The following is a 15911-nucleotide window of genomic DNA, read 5'->3' as shown; positions in this document are numbered from 1 at the left end:
ACACTATGTTTCTGGGAATGGGCTGGGTTTTTTTTGTATTCCTTTAACATGTATAGTTGCAACTTCTCATATGACCCTTAAGTATGAAGAAAATACATGACTTTCCCAATTAATGCAACTACTTCTAAAGAATAAATCTCTTTTCTCTGAATGCAATGATTCACTTGTAGAACATAAATTGTTAATGTTTAATGAGAAACCTCCTGTAAGAAAAACAGTCAAGGAAGTTTTTGAGAAATTAAATTAAAATCTAGAGAAGAAAATTTAACATTAAGAAGACAGATTGGTGCTTGGTACTGGGCAACTTCTTCTTGTTCCTGTGCACAATACTTTGTGCTCTTACTCTTGTTTGATTAAAATTAGTAGCCTCTCTTTTCAAGTTAACCACTTGCCATAACCGTGGCACCGGTTCTAGTCAGTAAGTCAAGAAATAATAGTCAAGGTATAGGCCAATAGTCTGGGACATTTCTAACTATTATTAAACGCTAACCAAGCAGAAATGGCTCAAAGCAAAATGCAAACTGAAAGTAAAAATTCTTGCTAATGTATAAGTCAAGATACATTCTTCTTATCTAATTGTAGCTACATAATATTTTGTTTCTTTGAATAATAATTCCTGTTTTGTAACCACAAAATACTATGAGCCTGCCAAAATGACAAGTATATATGATTAACTTCACAAGTAAAATTGGGATTCAGGACCTTCACTTTTGTCTGTGTTATTTCTCCACCCTCTTTCACCAAATCCTCACCATCTGTTCTTTTCCTGAGACCCCTGCCAGAGATGGACCACAACAATTTTCGATTAAAAGCTTTGCCACATTCTGTACATTTGTATGGCTTTTCTCCTGTATGAATTCCCTAGTGTTCAATAAGGTCTGATGTTTGATTAAAAGCTTTGCTACACTCTTTACATTTGTATGGCTTTTCTACTGTATGAAGTCTCTGGTGTTGACTAAGGAGAGATATTCCATTATAAGCTTTGACACATTCTTTACATTTTTATGGCTTTTCTCCTGTATGAATACACTGGTGTTGAGTAAGGTGTGATCTTTGATTAAAAGCTTTGCTACACTCTTTACATTTGTATAGGTTTTATCCTGTATGAAGTCTCTGGTGTCAAGTAAGTTGTGATATTTGATTAAAAGCTTTGCAACTTTCTTTACATTTGTATGGCTTTTCTCCTATATGAATACTCTGGTGTTGAATAAGGTGTGATCTTTGATTAAAAGCTTTGCTACACTCTTTATATTTTTATAGGTTTTGTCCTGTATGAAGTTTCTGGTGTCGAGTAAGTTGTGATTTTTGGATAAAAGCTTTGCCACATTCTTTACATTTGTAGGGCTTTTCTCCTGTATAAATTCTCTGGTGTTGCGTAAGGTGTGATCTTTGATTAAAAGCTTTGCCACATTCTTTACATTTGTATGGCATTTCTCTAGTATGAAGTCTCTGGTGTCCAGTAAGTTGTGATTTTTGATTAAAAGCTTTGCCACATTCTTTACATTTGTATGGATTTTCTCCAGTATAGATTTTTTGGTATTCAGTAAGGTATGATTTTTTTATTAAATGTTTTGACACTTTTTTTACATTTCAAGATTTTCTATCCAGTATGTTTAATATAGTGTTTAAAGAGGTGTGAACAACACTTGAAGACATTTTCACATTTCTTAAATTTATAAGGTATATCTCCATTGGAAAGCCTATGGTTTTTTAGTAACAGATGGAATTTGAGTACAATAATTTTCACATTTTTTACTGCTCTGATAAACAATTGAGGAATCTTTAAATATTTTTTAACTTTGTAGGGCTTCCCACAAATATTAATTCTCTGGAGTTCAGAAATTCTTGTAGTTTTATTAAAAGTGCTTTCACATACCTTATATCTGTAGTTTGTCTCTTGAGTATGAAAGCTTGGATAAATAAATTTTGGGCATGAATTAAAATTTTTTTCACTTTTATCATTGTAAAGCTCTTTTAAATGTTCACATGGGTGTTTTCTAGGATTTAAAAAAAAAGTAAATTTTAATGACTTTCACAGAATTTACATTGTTTTACACCAAATCTAATATACTGCTAATTACCTAGCATAGAGATTGTCTACAGGTCCTGAAAGACTTATCATAAATATAGAGATCTCTCTGAGTATCTACATCTACCTTTAAACTAACCAATAGTAGGTAAGTACAAATACCCCCACATTCATTATAATTCCATGCATTGCCACAAGGAGAAACTGTTGTTCATTGCATTATTTTTTGTAAACTAACATCAGACTACTAAAACTAAGAAATTCCTCTTCTTCCTCCTCCTCCTCCTCCTCCTCCTCCTCCTCCTTCTCCTCATTTTTCTTCTATTTTTTCTAAGAAATATTTGTGGATATTTACAGAATGGTGCATTTCAAATTATTCCAGTGACTAACTGAAGCATGAAATAGACTACATAGAAAATTTTCCACTTTTTAGAGGAAGGGTATAATTACAAAATGCTGTGTAAATATTTTTAGAAGCACACATGGGTCCTCAAATGTGATTGCCATATGTGTTGTTGTCTCTCTCCAGCTTAGACAATGCCCCATATCCCTACAGTTCCACCTTGCCTCCAACACACTATATTATAGTTTTAATTTTCAGGGAATCCTGCAGGCACTGGGCCATAATCATGGTGCTGACATGCCAGAGCATTCTTCATTAAGCCAAAGAGTAAACTGCATCTGCGCTGGGCTGCTCAACTTTCCAGCAAAAATATCTATCACTGAAGGTGTTGTTAAAATTCTTTCTATGTAACAAGCTCACTGAAATCAGTTAGAGTATACTTTTGATTTGTTGAAAATATATTTCTGAAGATGCACAGGTGAGTAGTGCTAGAGCCTCAGAAAAATCTAATGGCAACAGGATTTAGTTCACTGGGGACATGTATTGGATCCAGGATGTCTCTGGGTCTCACACTTGGAAAGTTTTTCCCATTCAACACAAAAACACAGAATGCATAGATCTTTTGGGATATTCACTTGGGAGTCTGGTCAAAATCCCTATTGGTATGAAAGATGAAGCAGTGCATGTCAGATGGAGCTGCTGAAATATATCTGTAAATTGTGCATGAAATTAAATGTATAAATTGTGCATAAAATTTAAAAAGAAAAAAAAAAACGCATGGAAGCCATTAGGGAAAAAACTCTGGTATCTGGGAACCCATAGTTGAAATCCAGCTGGTTGGACACTATCCAGTACATGTTATATACTACCTAGTTTTGACTAAATTCAGCATGGCACTGGAGATGGTATCATTCATTGGAGCCACATAGCCACTTATCATCACAGAGATGGGTGAGATTTGCCAGAATGCCAACCAACGTGTCTAAAGAAAGACTATTTCTGTTGAAATCTCATTCCTACCTTTGATGTACACTCCCTTAAATAAAGAACAGAAAAATTATCTAGTCATTGTTTTTTAGATCCTATGTGGTCTAGAGAATCTACAAAGTGCTTTACCTCTTTTAACATAAGTTATGGCCCTGTCTCATATTCCTTTAATATTTATTTCAGATATTCCTTTTTTTTTCAGGTGGCTCATCACTTTCCAAGAAGGAAATGACTCAGGTGGGATGCTTGAGGTCTCATGACATGGAATGATTACGCTAACTTATGAGCCATAAATAGATAGGTAACTACACAAAGACTGCTTCAAGTTAAATTAAAATTATAAATGAACATTTACAAGCACCCTTGACTCAAACCATCAAGTTTCAGGGAGAAGGGTCTACAAAAATGGTATTCTGAAACAGTAGACAGAATCATGGAATGACAAAGACATTATAGATCTTTGTTTCCTAAAGGAAATTTCATGGTAAGCCATGCCCCATTCAAAGGTGGTCTTACCTCACCAATGTGGCTGTCTTAATTGTCTTAAAAGTTTTAGAATTAGAAGCTTTAGTCCTTCATTGTTCTATATTAGCCACACCTGGCACAAGTTGAAGAGTCAGTCTTCTGAGATGTTGCTAATAATATTACCTGATGAATTTGTAATTTTCTTTATGAATAATTTTCATGATTTTTTTTCTTTTTATTAAAAATTTTCTGAACTTTCCTCTCTTTTAATTTCTTTTTTTTAATTAAGTATTAACTGTCTTGGTATCCATACCTGCTCTTTATCAAGTTTTGCAAAAAATTTTTTATTTCTTGTTCTTCTGAAAATTCTTGGTTAGAAGTAATACCTGAAAAAAATTTAAACAGCAAGTTATTCCACGTAGGACACTATGGTGAATACACTCTGCAAATATATAAAACCTTACCAATGTGGGGGGAAAGCCACAGAACAGTATGATTCAAGGCCATTAATACTCAAGAAATATGTAGAATTTAGTACAATATGCTGACAAGAGCAGTGAGAACTTTCAAAATTATCTTAAAAATTTGTAGCACTAAAGATGAGGACAGCATTCAAACTGACTGATATTATCACAATTACAGCCCTTCACTTCTACATATTTGAACTCCTCCTGTGACTCAAATGTTGCAGGAAATAAATTTCTTATTAAGTTATTTTTTAAATCTTTTTGGGTAGTATTTCTTAGGATTAAACACAGTGGTATTCTATCACTAAACTACATCCATAGACCTTTCTATGTTTATACTTTCTTTGGAGACAGTTTATTACAACAATTCTGAAATTTATTTCAAACTGGCTTTCCATTTCCTTAGATTCCCAATTATATGAAATTACATTTATATGTCATTGCACATGACATGTTTTTGTTTACATTGTAACTTCCAAATATTTTCCAAAATGACTATAATGATCTAGTTTAACAAATTTTAAATAGAAAAATCCCAATGAAAATAATAGCTCACACAATAAAGGGTATAATCACCTCACATAAACAATTGACAGTTGGAAAATTGATGTTGTTAATTATCTAAGCAATGCCCAATAACCCTTGAAAGATGTTTATTAAACTAAATAAAAATGTGGATAATTGAAAAAAAATTCAGAAAAAAATGTAGAAATTATGTACTAGAATTATTCTTTTAAAAATGTCTCAGGCTAGGGATACATTTTAGATGGTAGGCTGCTTGCCTCACATGCAAAAGGCTGGGCTTGATCCCCAGCACACCCCCCACACACACACACAACCACACACAGAGTCTCATTAATTAAAAATTTGAGGAAGAAAATATATCAAAGGCTAGAATTAATTAAAAGACACAGGTAATGCTGAACACAGTGTTGCATGTCTTTAATCCCAGCATCTTTGGAGGCTGAGACAGGAGGATCACAAGTTCAAAGACAAACTCAGCAATAGTGAGGCACTAAGCACCTCTGTGAGATCCTGTCTCTAAATGAAATACACAATACTGCTGATGATGTGACTCAATGGTTGAGTGTCCCTGAGTTAAATTCTCAATAAATAAATAAATGAAAATAGTTAATAAATTTATAATCAAACTTTTATTTTTTTTAATTTTTTTATTGATTATTTAAAGCATTACATAGCTCATGATATATCATCTTTCATACATTAGACTCAAATTGTGTTTTGAACTCCCATTTTCAAGATTATGCTAAGTGAAGCTAGCCTAGCCAAGCCCTAAAAAACAAATGCCAAATGTCTGCTTTGATATAAAGAGAACAACTAAGAACAGAACAGGAAGAAAGAGCATGAGGAAAAGACTACAGTAAACAAAGACGAATGGGGGGAGAGAAACAGAGAGAGAAGGGAAAGCATATGGAAATGGTAGGAGACCTTCAAGGATACATAATCAAACTTTTAAAACTCTTCAAGATAAATTAATATAAAAAGATATAAAAAATAAATTTTATTTACAAAGATATTCTTTTATGATTAACAGTTGATTTATTTGCAGAAGACTTCCAGAAAGGAACTGGGTATATAGGTATGTATGTTGAAAGAAAAAGAAAATATGAACCTAGAATACCTTATCTACCAATACCATTTTTTTGAACTTTAAGAAAAATACATGACTTTCAAGATATGAAAATATTCAAAAATTGCTTTACTTCTTGACCTGCTGTAAGAGAAAAAAATCAGTGGAATATTTCCAATTAAAATAAATCTGTACAACAAAAATCATATAAAATTTGAGGGATTTTGTGTAAAAGAAAAATATATACAAATATATATTTTATTATACTTTCATTGTTGTACAAAAACATTTCATTCTACTATAGAATGTGGAAAACTAAAGTATAAAAATTATCATGAATGTTTGTTAATTAGTATAAATCAGGAAAGCACGTGTGACATCAATAACAAATCATGGCAACACATGTAAAGACAATGATTGTTTTAGGAAACCAATATTAATTCAAATTAAAGTGTAGTGCAAACTAAGTACTTTATTTCTTCATTATTTTTTTCTTTAGTTATACATGAGAGTAGAATGTATCTTCACATATCATACATTCATAAATTGTAACAACCTCTTCTTTTGGTGATAAAGTATGTGGAGTTACACTGGTTGTATATTCTTTTTTTTTTTTTTTAAGAGAGTGAGAGAGGAGGGAGGGAGGGAGGGAGGGAGGGAGGGAGGGAGGGAGAGAGAGAGAGAGAGAGAGAGAGAGAGAGAGAGAATTTTTAATATTTATTTTTTAGTTCTCGGCAGACACAACATCTTTGTTGGTATGTGGTGCTGAGGATCGAACCCGGGCCGCACACATGAAAGGCGAGCGCGCTACGGCTTGAGCCACATCCCCAGCCCTGGTTGTATATTCATTTAAGAATATAAGAATGTTATTTCCAATTTATTTCTACTGTCTTTAAGCACTTAAATGATTCCAAAGTAATGACAAAATAAATATCAAAGATAAAAAAATAGAAAAAAATAAAATACGACCATAAAAATGTATGAACCTCAAATTAAGGCATATTTTAATAGTAGAAAAAAATTAAAAGAAATCAACACAACTTGAAAACTACAGAAGTTTTTCCTCACCAGTAAATTAAGTATCAATAAACTATTTTGAAAAAAAACTAATCAAAACACAATATGACTAACAAGATTAAACCAAAAAATGTTAACTATGTCAGATGTAAATCTACAAAAAATTGTCTTTAGATATAAGGTCACAAAAAGGCTAAAAACAAAAGGATAAAACAAATAATACATTTGAAATTGTTGATAATATTTATATAAATAAAGGACAAAGTAAAATATTGTATAAAAATAAATATGACAAATCCCTAGAAAACCATCATAGTGAATTTATTTACAAATAATGTTTTTCACATACAGAAGGAAAACACAGACAAAATTCAACATCATAGATAGCAACAAATAATAATAGGAGAGATTGAACCCCAATTAATGCAAAGAATATAAAATAGCATTGCATTATTACCCAAGGAATAAAAAAAACCTTCAAAAAAAAACATTAAAAGCCATTTTGATTTACAGAGCCAATATTCTCTATAGCCTATGGAATATTCTTCCAAAGAGATCAGGTTAAAAGCACAAAACAAACGTTAACAGATATCATAATATTGAAGTTGCATTCCAACATAACATAATAAGTTGGAAATCAAAAGCAGAAGTGATATTTAAAATTTATGAATATGAGTTTAAAGCCAAATTCAGCAATTAAGCAAGGCCCTAAGCAACTTATCTAGACATTGTAACACAATGAAATATAAAAACAGCTGCCAGCCAGGTGTGATAACACACACTTGTAATTCAAGCAGCTTGGGAGTCTGAGACAGCAGGATTGTGAGTTCAAATCCAGCCTCATCAAAAGCAAGGTGCTAAGCAACTGATGGAGACCATTTTTCTAAATAAAATACAAAATGGGGCTTGGGATATAGCTTAGGGGCAAGTGCCCCTAAAGTCAATCCCCATTACCCTTCCCAAAAAAGGGGTATAGATGTGGCTCAGCAGTTAAACACATCTGCTATAGAAAAAAAGCCTATAGCACCCAAAGTAATCTATGAAGTCCAAGTAATCTCAATCAAAAAAATCAATATTATTTTTGCATGTACAAAATAAACTATTTAAACAATTCTAGGGAATATCCTGGATGCATACATAACTACACATATTAATTTTTTTAAAAATGCTTCCTTACATAAATATAATAAAAGTTACAATATTCAATAGATTTATGTTAACTTGAGGCTAAATGAGGAAGACATGAGTAATTAAAATGAAAGCACAACAATTAGCCCTCAACTTGATGGTCAAATCCAAATATATTTACAGATCTATTCTCAATAAAACAACATTCAATAGAAAACAATGTGGCAGGCCAATCAAATTATATTTCACATGACTACATGAAGGCAATTGTGAATGAACTATGAAAAGTTTTAAAATTTTACAAAGATAAGAAATTATATAATATCCACAATGATCAACTTTTAAGATAGTATAATAAGTGAAATAGTAATTCACACACACACACACACACAAAAATACCAGGTAATTCTATGTATGAAAGATATCTACTGTAGCCAAATATAGAGACCAAAAATAATGGCATCAGGGATGAAAAGGTGAGACAATGAGTACTTGTTTGTAGGAAAAATGAACTTAGTTTATATGGGATACATACTTTCTAGAAACAAAATCTTACAAAACAATTTAAATGAACATCACTGACTAGTAAATTCAAAATATATAAGACAGTAAGTTCAGGAAAGTTATACAGTTACAGTTTTGATCACAATTTAAAATTTGACAAATACATAAAAGGCAAACAGAATTGGAAACATCTTTATGGTACCTTTAAACTGCTAAAGTCTTACTCCTAGACAAAAGAACAGATTCACATTTAGAGAGATAATGAATACTCCATTAATTCTAGCCACTTGAAAAAAAGGCTGAGGCATGGAAATAGAATTTCAGCTTCAGCCACTTAGCAAGAATCTATTGTAAACTAAAAGTCAAAAGGGGTGATGATGTAGCTGAATATTATAAGAACCTCTGAGTTCAACAGGCAGTATATATATCAAAACTTAGATACATTTTATGGTTAAGCACAAAAACTGAGTATAAACAATCAAGGTACTAAATAAAAATCATATATAAAAAGGGGTAATATTTATACATGTATGCAAAATCATAGAAAACTTGATTGAAAATTGGCACATGGTTCATGTGCAGTTTAACTTCAACTAATGTTTTCCTAAAGTGACAAATCATGATAATCTCTATTCAATTATAACATACAGATATAGAAATAAAAACAATATCACTGATGTGAGAAAACCTAATGAACAACACTGAAGCTCTCTATACAGTGAAACTCAAAAAAAAAAAACCAAAAAAACAAACAAAAAAAAAACCCACAAGAATTCAACAAATGTAACATACAAAATTGTAGATAACTGTAATATAATAGAAATATTTCTTTTAACTTTTTTTGTAGTGATAGGTGGACAGAATGCATTTATTATATCTGTTTCTTTTTATGTAGTGCAAAGGATCAAACACAGTACCTCATAATATGTGAGGAAAGCCCTCTGCCAATAAACTACAGCCCCAGCTCTAAAAATTCTTCTTTAAACCACATTGATCAGCTATACTTACATAAGAGCTAGAAGCAGGTATTGTGAAATACTGCTATTCATTACGTGGCAGACAAATTTCACAGAATATTCACTATAAGCATTCATACAAAGCTCTGATGAGCAAATTTTGAATAAATAAATATTTAAATTATATTAAAGAAACTCTCCTATAATATTAATATATTACAATGTTTTACCTAGAAATATTTGGAAATGAGCAAATTTTCTAGGGATCCCCCAAATACCAGTAAATGTCAGGTTGTAAATATCCTCACGGGCATTGTAGAATACTCTGTAGGGATTCTGATTGTGGAAATATACAGAAAAGAATGCCTCTGGTGAGCAAACTCCCAGGTGTAATAGGCACTCTGTTTCCCACCCTTAGAATGCCCTGCAATTTCTCCAGGAACTAGTAAAATAATAAAATACATGGGCAATGTCAAGCTGCTATGGCAATTCCCTGCTTGAAAAGGCTCTGAACTAGAGTGTTATCAGCCTCAAATATGATCTCTGGCACACAGCTCCTGGGAATAAAGGAACTCTCTTTATCGATAACCACAATGTTTCACTGAACCTAAACCTGTCCACATAACAGTAAGTTTACACAATGGACTTTCTTAAGAGCTACACAAAACCCCTAACATTGCACATTGCAACTTAGTATATAACTGAGGAATCAGATTCATAATGTTGCTAAGTTACTAACCTGCCAATAATAAAATGAACAATATGTAGTAGTGATACTAATGACCTAAATTAACCTATAGATATGAACAAAGCTTGGCAGCTTGGCCTCCTTGCCATTATGCCAAATTTCCTGCCTCTTCTCTCTGTTTTTTTTTTTTTTTTAACGATGTTTTGTTAATTTGAATATAGTAAGATCACTGGAGAACAAGAAAGAGCTTAAATAATTGTTATGCATGGTAAACATAGAGCATGGAATGCTCTTTAATTGTTGCAACAGAAACAAACCTAGGTTGGAAAAAAAAATAATTGTGTCAGATTTTAGCTTATCAATTTACATTTTAAAATGTGAATTCCTCTTTGACATTTGAACCGCTTATCTGTATTCTTTGCATCATTGATTTCCACCCACTTTGATTATATGTCTACTGTCAGTTTTCTCTTCAAATACCAAAGTTATTTCTTTGGGACAGAAAGGTGACCAAGGATAACTTACAGAGAGCAAGACGTTTTTGAGGAAAAATGGAATATGTCACATTTTGTTATTTTCTTGGTAACTACAGAAGTCTTTTTAATGTTGTCCTCAGTAAAAAAAAAATAAAGATAAAACACTCTATAAGATTCTACACAATTATTTTCCCAATCATTTTTTCAGAGAAAAAACACTAAAATACTTTCAAACCATTTTTATTCTCTATATTGTGAGCACTACTTTGAAATGATAAGTCAAACATGAAGAAAAATCTTTAACATTTTCTTTTCTACATAAACAAATGCCCAATCTTTGTCCTAAAAACAGGAAACTAAAACTTTTTCATGCAAAATACAAGCTGGCAGAAGATACTTTATAAATTAAAAAAATTAAATATTGGTTTTGAATTAGAAGTTATGAATGAAATTTAGGCTCACCAATAAAGAGTAGGTTTATACAGATCTCTAACATCATATCTCCATATAAAGTCTGCTGAGAAGGGTCCAGGCATTTCCATTCCTCTTCTGAAAAATCAATAACCACATCCCTTAATGTCAATGGCTCCTGAAATAAAAATGAGTAAATACATATCACATAAATCATATGATTAATGATATAGTATTTAATTTCATACAAATTTTAATGAGAGTTAAAAGAGGTGGCTTTCACATATGGTAGTGAGGTCAGCCATTCAATAAGATACATTTTTGTGGTGCTGGGGATTGAACCCAAGGCCTTGTGCATGAAAGGCAAGCACTCTACCAATTGAGCTATATCCCCAGCATCAACAATTCATTATAAGCAGTAAAATTGGTGGATTATTTTGGTATAATGAAACCCAGGGAGCAGCACATGTGAAACAAAACACTGAAGCAATAAAGTGAGAAAATACCAACATAATTCCAAAGGATAAATAATAGTTGCAATTAGTTATTGAATATTCAAAAGAAGCACAACCAAACAAAGCAATGATACTTGAGACATGCATAGCAAAATTATAAGTAATAACTATACTCATACAACAGTGGTCATCACAGTGTGTAGAAGACATAAGAGATCACTAAAGACACACCAAAACTTTCAACAGTCCACACATTTATTTGAATGGTTATCTCCAAAGTTGTCTATCTTCTCATTATTTAATTATACATAAATCTATTCTGTATTTTAAAAATTATTTTTACTTCTGCAGACCACAACATCACAATTCACTTCTGAAACCAAAGAATAAAATTTTTAATTATCATACCATTACAAAACACTTAGGTACTTGGGTCAAATTGAATTACATGGCACAAAGTTATAACAAAAAATAAAAATAAAAAACGAATTAAGTGAATAGAATATTAATCTCTCAGTTCATTAGGAAATTGACACATCACATTTAACATTTCCAGATTTGTAAAACCACTCTCACTGTGAAACTGTATCCTCACTTGGCTCATTTCAAATTAGAAAGTTTGAGAATACTAAGCAGTTAAGAAAAAATTCTGAAAGGTTTTGGCACCCTAAACACCTCTCTGACCGCATGGAAATACTCTTTTTTCCAGGGTCTCAATTATCACTAGTGAACCAATACATACATGAAGTTAGTTTAAAATTCTGATCTGTGATTTCTTTCTTTTGAAAGAGAATTATTTTTTTTAAATTGGAGATTTATTCCAGGGGCACTCTACCTTTGAAATGCATTTTAAGAAGTTTTGATTTTTGAAAATTGTGATAAATGTGTTTACAAAGTTGCTTAAGGTCTCTAAATTACTGATTCTGGACTCAAACTTACTTTCTTCCTACCTCATTTTTCCACATCAGTATGATTACAGGTTTGTGTCACCACTCTTGACTCTGCAACCACTTTTGATACCAAATGTGCAAACTTGCACAACAACCAATATTTCAACAACTAGTAGTTTAATAATTCTGATATCATCTAGTACAGATCCCACAAGTTTGGTGTTCACTACTATCAAATTTTACTAACTGGGGTGCCAATTTCAAGCCCCAGAATAGAACAATATTTATATTTATGATTCATTTCCTATAAATTAGGGGTCTCTACATCCACTCATTCAAGTTACTTATTCTGATAAAAAAGAACACACTTATGTATACCAAATTCTTATAAATTATATAAATCTGGAAGTTGAGAATTGAAACCTTGCATAGAACATAAAAAAATGTCAGAGGAAAATGGGACATATATAGGCCATTTTAGGAAATAACTGGTTGAAGATATTACCTCCAATTTTTCTGTTCTGCTACAAAGAGCCCCCTTTCCAATATGATTTAGAAGATGCTCACTATTTTAAATATGCTGTTTCAGATACTCATTCTGCATATTCTCATTGTTTTCCAGGAAAAAATATTATATATATATATATATATATATATATATATAATTGAACACTTTTACATTCAGGGGTAAGAACAAAATATTTGCTTAAAAAAACAGGTTGGTATTCTCTAGGTAGTTTCCTTTATGTGAAATCCTTAGAATATTGAACCATCTCATGTCAGCCCAAACTAACATACACACAAATTTCTTAAAATGCCTAAGTATTCATCGGCTTTAGGGTAAAGGATCCTTCATTTGGAATTTGGAATTTTTTTTTGTTTGTTTGTTCAGGGGCATTCTACAACTAAGGTATATTCTAGGCCTTTTAATTTTTTTTTAAGACAGTCTCTCACTAAGTTGCTACACTAGGCTTCAACTTTGATCTTTCTTTCTCAACCTCCAGGTTGTTGGGATTACTGGCATGTCCTAATATGCCCAGGAAGATACGAATGTTCTAACCTCCTTTGGTCCATTTTCCTTTCACCTAGTTTATTTGCTATTTCTTCTAAAAAGAAATCCTTGATAGCCTACACCTTTGTGTAATCTCTAGAGTATCTAGAGTATTCAGCTAGTCCAACAAGGTGCTCCATTCCCTGATGCAAGCTGCTCTGAAGGAAGAGAGGATTGCACACAGGTTGGTATTTTCCAGGTAATTCAACAAACATGGGACCTGTGGGCACCTTGGGTCAGCTTTGTGTAATTTTTACACCATGGCCACTCAAAAACATGGCAGATACTTAAGAGACATCACACTCTAAAGTTCCTTAAGGGGACCTTAAACTTGCTATCTATGCTTATGAATGACAAATAAATAGAAGGTTTAAAGATATTTTTAATTTTAATACTAAGGATTAAACTCAGCAGTGTCAACATACTGAGCAATATCACCCTGCCCTTGTTATTTTTTATTCTCAATATATTGATCCTCTTGCTTCAGCCTGCTAAAATGCTGAGATTATGAACATGCATCTTCCCACCTGGCATTAGGTACAAATACTTTTTAAAGAGTTTTATTTTATATCTACATGTTCCTCTCATGTAAAAGTACAATCACACACATGTGCGCGCACGCGCACACACACACACACACACTCACTTTTTAAATTTCGTCCAAAACTAAGAGGAAAAGATGAATTAAAACTATATGCTATTTGAAATGTTCCATGGAACCATACTTCATAATATAGTGAATTAGCTGAGAAAAGGTGACATTTAGGAAAATCATGCTTACCACACATTGGGAAAACACACTTAAAAATGGGTGCCACCTGGTAAGGAAAGAGATACTGAAAACTTGACCACAGCTCCTTCCAAATATAAATTATGTACATTAGTCAAAATTCTCATGTCCTGATCTTGTCTTTAACATTCACTTTGAACCGGTGTAGGCAAGAAATTACAGAGTTTGTTTCAGGCCAGGCAGAGGTCACCAATCTGGGACAGGACAAAAACTAGAATCCTGACTGTCAACCCCATTCTGAGGGCCAGAGGTGGGAATATATTGAGCTCTATCAAATTTAGAGTAGTGTTAAAAGATTACAAAGGTGACCTCTGGAAAGTCCACATTCCCACAATTACTTCTGACTACTTTTACTCAGCTCATTTCTTCTGTTTTAATAATGGTCAGCCCTGCAGACTTATCATTTTAAAAAATACTCTAGACCCTGAAAGTCAGAGGAAAAAGGACTGTGACAGAGCCACCCAGGCATCACAAAACCTGGAGATGGATCAAGAAATATGCCTGAGACAGGGGTGATTTGTCTCCCAGATTTTGAAGCATGCCCTCTATTCTTTGGTTGTTGCTCTGATTCAATAATTATCACTCCAATCACTTCTGATTTAATAATTTTTATCTCAATAGAAAAAATACCAAGCTCAGACCCCTCTGCCTCTGAGTATAAGGTGAACGAATTTCAATTCAGCCCATAGTACCTCAAAATAGCAAAATATTAATTGTATTCCTTCTAAGACAGGGCTTTCTATGTGCAAGAAGACCTGGCTATACAAGGGGACAAAAGTATTTAATGTTGAATATAATGTTATATCAACTATTCATAATAATAATGCCATTGACAGATTCACAAATGCAAATAATATAGTGAGAATTTACTTTACATTTTTTTGGTACCATAAACTTCATACTCTGGCTAAATGAAGCTTGTTTGTTTGTTTGGTTCCAGGGATAGACACCAGTGATGCATTACTGAAGAACATCTCCAGTTGTCTTCAAAATTTATTTTTTTCCAGAATCTCACTAAGTCTTTGAGTCTGGCACTAAGCTTGTGATTAACTTTCTTTAGTTTCCTGAGTCACCAGCATTAAAAGTACACAACAACATATCCAGCTTATGTTCAGAAATTTTGATGTAGCTAGATTTTTAGAAAAAATAGACAATCTTCTATAGCATCATAGTTGAAACAAATAAAATGATAAATATATGTGCAACTGAACATTTAGAGGTCATAAGTAAAATAAGTAAAATTAATAATTATAATAATTTATAAATAAATTTATAAATTATTATAATTATTAAGTCATCACAAATAATTGTTACTTTGTAATAATGTAAGTTATGAAATAATTTAAAATTTTTATTACATAATAAAATTATGATTATAATTTCCAAGAAAACTATTTTACATTTTTAACCCAGTATATCCACAATTTTCTTATTCTAATATAAAAACAATAAAAATTGTTAGCTAACTACATGTATTTTTCATTAAACTTTCAAATCTTATACTTATTTCCACTTCTAATACTTCTCAATGTAGATCAGACACATTCCAAGAACTCATTAGCCACATGTGGCAAATGGCTGCCACATCACATGTGTATATCTGAATATTGTGGTTTCCTGGACTGTAGAAAATGAATAACTGAATAACTGAAACCCTCCTTTC

The sequence above is a fragment of the Spermophilus citellus genome (genome assembly GCF_964194105.1).
Source record: "Spermophilus citellus genome assembly, chromosome: 19".
In the NCBI taxonomy this organism is placed as follows: Eukaryota; Metazoa; Chordata; class Mammalia; order Rodentia; family Sciuridae; genus Spermophilus; species Spermophilus citellus.
This window is presented reverse-complemented; position numbering follows the sequence as displayed.